Source organism: Amborella trichopoda, chromosome 9 (assembly GCF_054954075.1).
Source record: "Amborella trichopoda isolate Santa Cruz 75 chromosome 9, AtrichopodaSantaCruz75HAP2 v2.0, whole genome shotgun sequence".
Taxonomy (NCBI): domain Eukaryota; kingdom Viridiplantae; phylum Streptophyta; class Magnoliopsida; order Amborellales; family Amborellaceae; genus Amborella; species Amborella trichopoda.
Genome location: NC_142344.1, coordinates 1,279,770 through 1,291,166, shown reverse-complemented (window position 1 = coordinate 1,291,166; position 11,397 = coordinate 1,279,770). Strand labels below are relative to the sequence as shown.

The 11,397-nt window shown below is 35.8% G+C and overlaps 1 long non-coding RNA gene across 1 annotated transcript; it reads left to right on the top strand.

Annotated features, from left to right (window-relative positions):
* The first annotated feature begins 769 nt into the window (after positions 1 to 769).
* LOC110007602 (uncharacterized) lies at positions 770 to 7,906 on the top strand. Its single transcript, XR_002281593.2, has 2 exons — positions 770 to 914; positions 5,123 to 7,906. It is a non-coding gene; the product is annotated as an uncharacterized LOC110007602 (long non-coding RNA).
* The last annotated feature ends 3,491 nt before the right edge of the window (positions 7,907 to 11,397 follow it).

The following is an 11,397-nucleotide window of genomic DNA, read 5'->3' as shown; positions in this document are numbered from 1 at the left end:
AACATACATCTTTAGACAAAATTTTTAGGTGCGCCTTACTTTGATTGTTTTTGGTTGCAACCTTATGCAAACTAAACCCATATAATTTAGGTAGAGTATATTAATTTAGATAATATATGTCCATGATAAGATTAACTATCGTCCATCCAAACATGCCCTAATAGTATGTGTTTGATTGAATTCAAGTGCAGCTCCTATGATGATATCCTAAGTTTTGTATATTCCATTGAAGAGGTAGGGAGTAGTTTTCTTGTGATTTTGATTGTGACTCGGCCCGAGTTTTGGGCGAGTGGGTGCCCAAATCGTCCCCTACAAAAAGCCCCTAAAAATTAAAATAGAAATAATGACGAATTTATTGCTTAGATTTAGATGATTTTGATAGTTTTTAGGATGATATAGAATCTTTCATATATTTCTTCCTAACTTTTAAAAAACATTCAATATATAAATAAAAATTTTAATAGTCCATATTATATATTTTTTAATCTTTTTAAACCTTTTAATGGTTTCTATTAACACTAAACATTTTTCCTAATTTGTTACAAAAAAATTTATGGTAAAAAAAAGGTGTGCATAACTTGGCCGAATTCAGGAAGAGTGTCATTGCTCCTCCCCGTCTCTCTCTTTACATGTCAGTTGGCTGTCTCTCTATTTCCATGTAAGTCTCTCTCTCCATTCATTACCACTCCCTCTCTACATTTTTGTTGCCCTCTCTCACTCTCTCCACATGTTGGTGCCTATATAACTCTCTCATTTCCTGTTCTCTCTCCATTGCACTTTCTTCATTCTCTAATCTCTAATCTCTCATCTTTTCTCTCTATTTATTTTGCTTCCCCTCCGTTCTGTTCGCCTCTCTTCCCCTACTAACATGTACTCTCTCTCTCTCGTCTCAAGTAAAGAAATAAACCAGTGAGGTCTCTACTCTCTACTCTCTCTCTTTTGTGGAAAAATTTGTTGCGTGCTTCTTATTGAATTTAATAATAGAAGCTTGGAGACAGAAAGCAAATGTTTTGAAGCTATGTTCTCACCTGATTTCTCAGGCGATAATTACTGTTTTATAAATCTTTTGTTATTTTAATATGTAAGATATACATGTGCTTCTATTTTTCTATCATCGTTATGTTACTGATTGGAAGACTAATTTTTAATGAGAGAAGATGATCTTAACGATGTTGTATTATAATATACCAATTGAATAATAAATTTTGTAATGAGACAAATTTATATTGAATTGTAAATATCATACCGATTGGAAAGGCATATTTGTATTGTGCAACTTAGGGACTCAGATTTGTATTTCAATATGACTGTATGCTTGGAGTGCACTTGTCGGGGGCCGCTTTCTCCTCGAAACATTATCGAGATGGGGCGTTTAAAACTTCAAAGAAAGCGAGAGCATCTCGTTCTTCCAAATCCCTTGTTTTAGTCATAATAAAAAAAGGAGTTCATATCCACCGTGATGTTTAGTTAATCGCAGTGAGACTCCAAACAACCTGTGAATAACAAGCTTGATGATATATTTTTATAATTTTGCCCATATTTCTTGTCCTTTTCTTGCTCTTTTGCTTAGTTTACCTCTTTTCTCTCTACAAAATTTAGGTCTCTCTCTCTCTCTTGATTGAAGTCTATGGATCTGAATTCCATGATTGGGTCATATATCAATTGTTTTTTAACTTCTTTGAGGTCTATTTTTATTCCTATTTGCGATATGCAATTAAGTTTCTCATGTTTTGGATTCTATGATTTTGTAGAGGTAGTCACATCGTGCCAAGTGTTCTTTTTCTATTCACCAATTTTATATATAGGTTAATAGCAAAATCACCTCTTTTTTTCTTTTTCTTTTCTTATGGAGGAAGTTACATATTACAATCTCAATCTGTTTATTGTTGCTTTTTATTATTTCTGATTTACTTGCTTATATCCTTATGTGAGTATCTCATGAAACATCTCACTACCATTTTGTTGTGTTTATTACTTGTAAAGTACAAAAAGTTGGGGTAAAAAATATGCAATTTTAATTATTTAAAAGAAAAATCCATTAAAAATTGCATAAACCAGCAAACTGTAGGCCCCTTTAATGATGCGTTGGGTTTTGTAAGCTCAGCTTAATGATTTCTCTTTGATTGTTAGTGATCTTCGTTTTTTACCGACTTCGCATACAAATTTCGTGTCTCTTTATTATGATCTATACTGGATATTTATGACCGTTGTGCTTAATTTTACATAGCAAATTTTATTCCTTTTTTATAGTTTTTAAAATTGAATTTTCCGATATTCTTTAAATTGATTCATGTTACAAATTTGGCTGAACACAATGGTGATAGAACGATAAATTTGTGCCCTCGAAAACCTTGGTCTAATTGCCGAATTCCTATCTTGTATATCAAAAACAATGGCCTTTAGTTGATTGAAACATGCACATAAAGCTGTTGGTGTTTAAACAAAGTGAAGCCCATGCTAAATTTAGATAGATGTTCAGCAAAAAATGGGCATGTATCAGCCATTTACTTTTACTGCACATTGTCTATTGGTTCATCCATGATCCTTACTAATATTTTATTTTGGATGTCTACAAAATGATCCATAACTTTTTGAGAAAGTATATGAAGATACTATTTACTTTTGGTACAAGGTAGTCATAATTAATCTAGACCATTGAATGTGAAATTGAGTGGCTGCATTTGTTTCATTGACCAAGCTCAAAGTTCAAAATAAATTTTTTCGAACTTTACGATATACTCAAGTTATCATATTTCACATCAAATAGTTGTAAGTAATTGTGACCTCCTTGTACAAAAGGTAAATGATCTCATTGTATACAAGCCCTAACTTTTTTACCAGATCCAAAAGTCAACTCAATTTTTTTAAATAGTAAATATTTATTTTATATATAATTCTTTTTAAATAGCATATGTAATCAGGATCCAGATCCAAATCTGATGTATACTATTGAGATCCAGATATATATCCGATGCATACTATTCGGATTCATAAAAATACATAAAATTTTTTAAACTTTACGACACACTCGAACTATCATATTTCACATCAAATATAATATGAGAGATATCTTGGTTTAGGAGGGAAGAAAAAAGCTAAAGCTTCTGTTAGTACGAACATGCGTTTGATAGAGAAGAGACTTGTCGGCGTGGTCCCACGAGCGCATGTGAGAGGAAGAGAGGGAGCAACGGTTTAAGTGTTTTTCTAGATATATTTATTACATTCTTTTTTAAAGAGATGATAAGAAAGTATACAGAAAAGGAGGACCCTATTTACAGGGTCAGGTGAGAACAAGTAAGATAATTATTTGAGGTAAATTTATAAGCAGTTTTACATGTAAGTTAATTTTTTTAAAAAAAACTTGTGTTTTTATTTTATTTAAAATAATTTGCTAAAAATCACAAGTTTTTATCCAAAAATAAATAAAAATAACTGACAAAAATTAAAAAATCAATAATTAAACAATATTACATAATACTATGTAGTTTTTGAAATAATCTAGTGATTTTGACTGTAACCTAGAATAATTTTATGATGTAACAGGGAAGAGAGATTTTGTTTCCGAACTTGACTCAATGTGTTTAGAATCACAAGTAATGGACGTTTATGCTTGTGAGATAGAAACGAGTAGATGGTCATATGATGCAATGGCATTGGCGGTGTCGGAAACAAGTAATTTGGTTCTTTATATTCATTAACATTATAAATTATATTGTGTTATGTATGATGGCCTATAATTAAAAATTATATAAACTGGTTAACTGTTGCTTCGATAAATCGTCGTCATTAGTTATATTTTATTAAAGGAAAATTGTTTCATGCGGACTGGACTGCATGACTATATATACGGTCCAAAAAGTGTAAAGCATCTATTTTTAAGATGGATGCAAGTAGTCGTTCCATCTAAAAATAATGGAAACTAACGGTTCAAATGTTTTTTTATTAGAACTATTATTTCTAACTTTTAAAATTTACTTATTTTTTGATATTCATGTCTCCATGTTAGAGATTACAAATCCTTAAAAATTAAATGTAAAAATTCATCTCAAAAATAGATTTATTAATAGGTCCGCATTTCTACATATGCGGGCTTAGCCGCATAAAAACCGGGTTCTTTAATAAATTATGTTATTAGTAATATACTCGTGGATTCACGTGAAGACGAACCGTTCTCCGTACAGGCCCAGGCTCAGCTCGGGGCTGAGATGACGTGGCCCATAAGCCGAAATCTGGCTCACCTCAGCCCTTTGGGCTGGACATGTATATATATACATATGTGGCGTTACAATACAAAATGGAATTCTAAACCCAAGTGCCTTGCAAATTTTACATATGGGTTTCTAAAACCACATTACCTAGTGAAATAATTGCCAATTTTATTTATTGCCCAATTATGTTTTGCAACAATGCTTAATTGATTAAAATATTAATTTATCATATAAGGTGGAGCTTAGTGGAGGTTAAGAAACAAAAAATATTGCCTGGTGGTAATATATTATTTTATGGAGGAATTATTCCACATGGAATTACATATATTACACTATCCATATAAAAGTTGTGGTGCTATCCATAAAATGATTATGAAAATTGAAGCCAAAAAAGGTACAAATTTGACATATCTATGAATGGAAATGGTTCAGATAATACATTATTAGATACACTATTTTTAGGACTTGAAATCTTTTTTTGTAGATTTATAATTGTCTTTAATCTATCAAGGTTTTTTTCATGCCGAAACAACTTTTTCCGGTGAGATTTGAGATACAACCCCAAAAACGACAGCTTGAGGATGTACATTAATCCTTTTTTAAGTTCCTCTACGAGTGCAACGAAAGCAAACTTTAAACCATATGAATTCCTATATAAGTGTGACCTAAACAAACTTTACTCCATTTAAATATCCTATTTAAGTGCAAACAAAACAAACTTTTGTAATTGAAGCATGCAATTCTCTTTCACAAATCTCCCTCACCACTCTCTCTCAACCCTCTGCATCCTCTCTTACAGACTTATAAGCAGATCCATTTGCAAGCCTCGTAAGAGATACCTCATTTTTTTCAAATGAGGATCCATTTGCTTCATCTTCCTTAACAAGAACATGGCTATTTCACTATTCTTGCAGAGCTAGAGAAAGTTAGAGAGAGGATGAACATGAAGTATGTGTGAGTGGACCTTTACGCTTTATTGCTCGATGGCTCGTCAAGGTCCTTTTACTGAGGGGTTACACCGTTCAAGCCACTGCTCGTGATATCAGCCAAAATCGACAACCAAATGTATAGCCCAAGCTTGCCCTCTACCCCTTCTACTGTCAGTTTATTAATCTTGTTTGCCCCCTCCCCATCTCTGGCTCCAACAAGCTTGCCTCGGAAGTCTCTAACTCCAAAAAATATTCTATAGATATTGTGGTAATTAATATTGCCCAATCTTCATCCTCTTCTCCAAGCATCACCACCCATCTTGCATCCTCTTCTATAGCCAACATCCCTGCATGTTCAATTAAGGTTCACATCTCCCCCTTCACCCTAATTTCTTTATCCAATGGGGTGCCTCATATTTGGCTCCCCAAAACCAGCAAGACTTTGTTGCATATTTTTTCCTTAAAAAACTTCTTAATAGATTCTTTCTTAGCTCAGAGAAACGATATCAGAGGAATCATTGAATGGTTCCAGTCTATCTTCAAAAAACGACCACATTTTCTACAGGCCTTTACACAATGAAACTTATCTCTTTGCCGAACGGAGCTCTCATCCCTTCCAACATTCGCCTTAGTCGTCATTTTTTCAGAGACTCTCAGAAAATGGAATGAGTCCATTGACGTCGAATGAAAAACTAAGGTATGACTTCTTTTCTGGGGTATTCCAATCCATCTTTGGTCTGATTTCGTCTTTAAAGCCATTGGGGACTCCTACGGTGGCTTCATTTCAATTCACTGGAAATCCTTAAGTTCTCACCCCTTAAGCCGCCTTATAATCCTTGTTGAATCCCTTAACCCCGACTCCATTCCCTACTCTTGTCCCCTGAATTTTAATGGTTTTGCATACCACAAAATCTTTATCCAGGGGCTACAAACCCTGGTCCCAATGAAAGGGCCTCTACGAACCATGAAAGTTGTATGAAAGGAAAGTATATATTGCGTATCAAGTTAATATGGAAAGCATATATTTGCAAATAGTAGAGTATATGTACATTATGATAAGTCTAGGTATAGTTTAGGTATCTGTGATTTAGTTTCTATTATTGTCATCTGTCTATAAAAGGCAAGTCTGTAGATTGATATGATTAATGGACATTGAGTCTCTTCAGAGAAACCTGAGGCTATTCACATGGTATCCGAGCAAGGTTCATCTTAGTTGTGTCAATTCCTCATCCTTGAAGCATTATCGCCAATTTTCAGGATGAGTTTGTTGCTCACCCAGTCGGTGCAACTTATGTCGAGTCATGTTTCGACTCTCTGTTGAGTCGTGTTTCAACTCTCTGATCTGTCCTCTCTGTCGAGTCGTGTTTCGACTCTCTGTCGAGTTGTGTTTTGACTCTCTGATATGTCTCTTTTGCCGAGTCGTTTTCGACTCTCTGATCTGTTTTATTTTTGGGATTTTTTCTTAGTAATTTCTCCGATCCACTATCTCTCTAGGATTGTCCGACTGATTTGTAAGAGATAAGTGGTGTATGTTCTTTTGTCTCCAACTCAAAGCTCGGCGTACTATTGAAGATCCACTGCATGTTTCCGCAACTTAGTGTTCAAACGTGGCATCTTGAGTTTGAGGGGGAGTGTGAAAGGAAAGTATATAATGTGTATCAGGTTAATGTGGAAAGTATATATTGTGGGAAGGATTAGTAGAGTATATGTACATTATGGTAAGTCTGGGTATAGTTTAGGTATCTGTGATTTAGTTTCTATTAGTGTCATCAATAATTGTCTATAAATAATAAGTCTGTATATTCATATGATTAATAGCCATTGAGTCTCTTTAAAGAAACCTGAGACTCTTCACAAGCTGGACACAAGAATCGTTCCCAACCGAGTATATCCCTCCTCGAGATCATTATAATCCAGAGCAACCTCAGCCCCAATAGACTGTGTATGGTCCCTCCTCGAGACCCTTCTCTTTTTTTATGTTCCCTCTCCCCCTTTTTCAATCCCGTCTTCCTACTCTATTCTCTCCCCTATTCTCTAACCTCCGACTGACTCTCTAGCTTCCCTCATTCTGCTTGTACTGGCTCCTCCACTTCCCACCTCACCATCCCCTCTCATGTCTAGAAGATATAAACAACATCCAGTCTTCCCGTGAGGGGACTGCCAAAGGTAATGGTCCCTCTTATCTTAAACCATCCTCTGTTTCCAAGACTCATGTGAAAGCCATCGGTAGTTTTAAGAAGATGAAGGCTACTATTAAAGCTTTTGTGAAGGGTTCTCGCTCTTCGGCAAGGCTCCAAGCTAGGGATGTCTTCAAAGGTGGTTCGTTGGCTGCGATTGTGTTTCGTGATAACTCGGTGGTGGAGGTGGACTCGGCTTCAAGTTCATCTTTCAGTGATGAAGAACGGGATGCTGCTATGATGATGGAGGACATGTTCTTTGGCTTTGGTTCTGATGGACCGGGTTCTTCCTCAAACCCCCTCCTCTCTTATGAATTTCATTTCCTGGAATGTTAGGGGATGGATAACCCCTGTAGGAAAAGGGATGTTTTCTTTTTGTTATCTAAATTCAAACCTGTGATTTTGGTTTTGCAAGAAACAAAGCTCCCTAGCCCCAATGTCTCAGGGGTGCGGGAGATTTGGGGTTCTGGTGCCATTGGCTTTTTTTGTATTGATGCTTGTGGGGCTTCTGGTGGCCTGTGGGTCTTATGGGATCCCACGGTTATTCAGAATTTTGACACCATTATCAAGGATAATTTTTTGCTGCTGGGCTTCCATGGTCTGAAAGTGGGGTTGAATTGGGGTTTTGTGAATGTGTATGGACTCTCTATTTTGGCTTTGAAATAAGTTTTTCTCTCTGAATTGAGCTATATCAATCAATCCTTCGCAAATCATGTGGTAGTTGGTGGGGATTTTAATTTAATTCGTTGGCCGGATGAATGTCTAGTTGATAATCTTATTAACACCTCTGTGAGATTGTTTAATAGGTTTATTAAGAATAATTCCATCATGGATCCCCCTATTATTGGTTCTAAATTTACTCGGTTTAATAATAGTATTTCTAATCTAGTCATGACTAAGTTGGATAGATTTCTTATTTCGATGGAATGATTGGAAGAGTCTCCCTTATCTTGTGTTAGGGTTCTTCCAAGACTTTCGTCGGACCGCTGTCCTATATTGCTTAACACAGGAATGTTAAAAGGGGGCCCAAAATCATTCAGGCTAGATTTCGGATGGCTGGAGGAGAAATAGGTCGTTGACCTAATTAGAGGTACATAGGTGAATACTGTGGTGGAAGGCACTTTGGACTTTCAACTGCACAGTAAGTTGCTAAACATCAAACATAAATTGATTGCCTAGAAACGAGATAACAAATTTGACATTAAAGCCAAAATTGATAGAGTGCTATTTGATATTGAAACATTAGATCTGACCACCCAAGAAGCTGGTGTTCTATCCGAATAGTGTGTCTTGGAGCGTAACTTCAAATGTATGGAAGAGTTGCGAATATCAGAAGAGATTTATTGGAGGCAAAGGTTCATAACTAAATAGCTAAAAGAATGAGATCTTAATACAAAATTTTTTCACGCAATTGCCAGTACGAGAAGAAGACAAAATGACCTATCTGGATTATCGATTCCTGGTATTAACTCTGAGAATGATGTTGATTATTAATCATTTCAAAAAGGCATTTACGAAAGAAGTAAATGTCCCTTCTTTAAATAGAGTCCCTTTCAAAATTCTGTCATTGGAGATGAAAAATCAGTTGGAAAGTGAGGTTACTAGTGAGGAGTTACAAAAGGTAGTCTTTGCATTACTTGGAGATAAGGTGTCAGGACCTGATGATTTCCCTCTTGCCCTTTTTCATAAATTTTGGAACGTGGTTAAAGGGGAATTATTAGAGTTCGCGAAAAGTTTTATGACTAGGGGGGCATATTTTTAAATGAGTGAATTCCACTTTCCTGACTCTTATATCTAAGAAGTCTATGATTTTTAGCCTCTCAAACATCAGACCGATTAGCCTATTGACTAATCTATACAAGATTATCGCAAACGTTTTGGCATAAATGCTGAAAATTGTCGTCCCTTTTCTCATTTCTAATACTCAGTCAGCCTTTATCCAGAATTACCAAATTACCGACCGTATACTTGTTGCTCAAGAATGTATTCACTCTAAAGTTTTGAGTAAGAAGTCGGGCATTCTAATTAAGTTGGATATGGAGAAAGCTTATGACCTGGTGGAATGGGGTATTCTACTACAAATTCTAAAGGCTATGGGCTTTGGTGAAAAATGAAGTTGGAGTTTTGGGTGTCTCTTCTCTACGCATTTTCAGTTTTATTTAAGGGTAGTCCCATTGGCTTCTTCAATGCCTCTAGAGGATTGCGTCAAGGTGATCCTCTCTCCATTTTTATTTACAATCTATGCTGAATGTTTCAATTTGATGTTAAGTAGGGTGGAAATTTTGGGTCATTTTACATGGTTTGAAATTCCTAACTCTTATATTCTTATCTCCCATTTACAATATGCTGATGACACCCTAATTTTTTTGTAAGGCGGGGCCTGTCCAAGTGTCAAATATTGCAAAATTCTTGGAAATTTGTAAAGTTACTTTTGGCCTTAAAGTTAGTTTTCATAAATCTTCCATGGTTGGTATTAACTGCTCTGAGGAAGTGATAGTGGAGTTGCCAAACTTGATGGGCTGTAAGGTAGGTTCATTCCCTCTTTACTTATCTTGGTCTTCCCATTTCTGATTCGAAACTTTCTATTGCAGTTTGGGATATTGTGCTTGAAAAAGTTCAAGTCAAATTGGATCTTTGGAAGCACAAATATTTGTCGCTGGGTGGGAGGGTGACTATTGAGATCGTGCTTAACTAATCTCCCGGTTTATCAAATGTCTCTAATTAATATGCCTGCTTCGGTTGCAAATAAATTAGAAAACATGATGCGGGATTTTCTTTGGGGTTTCCAGTATCGATAAGAGAAAATTTCAGTTGCTAAGATAGGATAGAGTTTGTACTCCAACGAAATAAGGGGGTTTGGGTATAAGAAGGATAAGAATGTTTAACCATGCGCTTATGTGCAAATGGTGGTGGCACAGTTTGCATTTGAAAAATAACATTTGGTTCAAAATTCTTTTGGCAAAGTACGGGATTGACAGATTTAATGTTTGGCTTCGAACTAGACGAGGAAAAGAGGTGTCTCAGGTTTGGAAGGCAATTTATAGTTGTATGTCGATTATATTGGACTACTTTAGATGGAATATAGGCTGTGATAGCCAAGTTTCTTTTTGGCATCATAAATGGTTGGGGGATTACCCATTGAAATTGGTTTTTCTTGAGTTATATAGGATAGTAACCCAACCTAATATAAAAGTTAGTGAAGCTTTAGAATGAATGGGCCATCTTAAGTCATGGAACATTTCTCTGGCACATGGTCGTTTTAAGCAATATCCTTTTATCCCAATGGTGTGCTTTAATGGAGCTATTGGATAGATCCTATATCTTAGTAAATGCAGAGGACGAAATTATTTGGGAGATCTAGAGCGATGGGGTATTCTCTGTTAAATCGTGTTACAAGCTCCTCTTTCAATATCGGTGGAGACGGCCATGTCCTCAGAATGCCCAAATTTGGAGATAGCCCATTCCGCATAAAGTTCAAGCCTTTATTTGGTTGGCATCATTGAATAAAATATTGACCATTGATAACCTGATCAAAATGGGGAAATTTTTACCGAATGTTTGTTTACTATGTAAAGCTGATGAGGAATCTGGTGCGCACCTTCTCATTCATTGCTCTTTCACTATAAGAATTTGGTACTGACTTTTTGAGATTCTTGGGATTAATTTGGTGCTTCCTCAATCTATTGAAGGGCTACTCTCACAATTCCCGCGATTGGCAAAACTATTTGGAAAATATCAAAAGGTGTCATTCTATGGGAAATTTGGAAGGAAGGAAATAAAAAGGCTTTTGAGGGTAGTTCATTGCCTTTCGAGGGACTATTAGTTATCATCAAACATTCGATCTGGTCTTGGTTGTCCTTGACAAAAAAGAGATGGGGTATCTCCAAGGTTGATGTTATGGCAAATCTCAACAGTCTTTTTTTTCTCAGGTGTGTTGAAAGTAGACCACGAAGTTTTTTAACTACTCTTTTTAATGGATGCGTGAAGATTAACTTTGATGGTAGTTCCTTAAGTAACTTGGGTATTTGTTGAGATTGGTGGTGTGTTAAGAGATTGTTTAGGTAACATTATCTTTTCCTATGC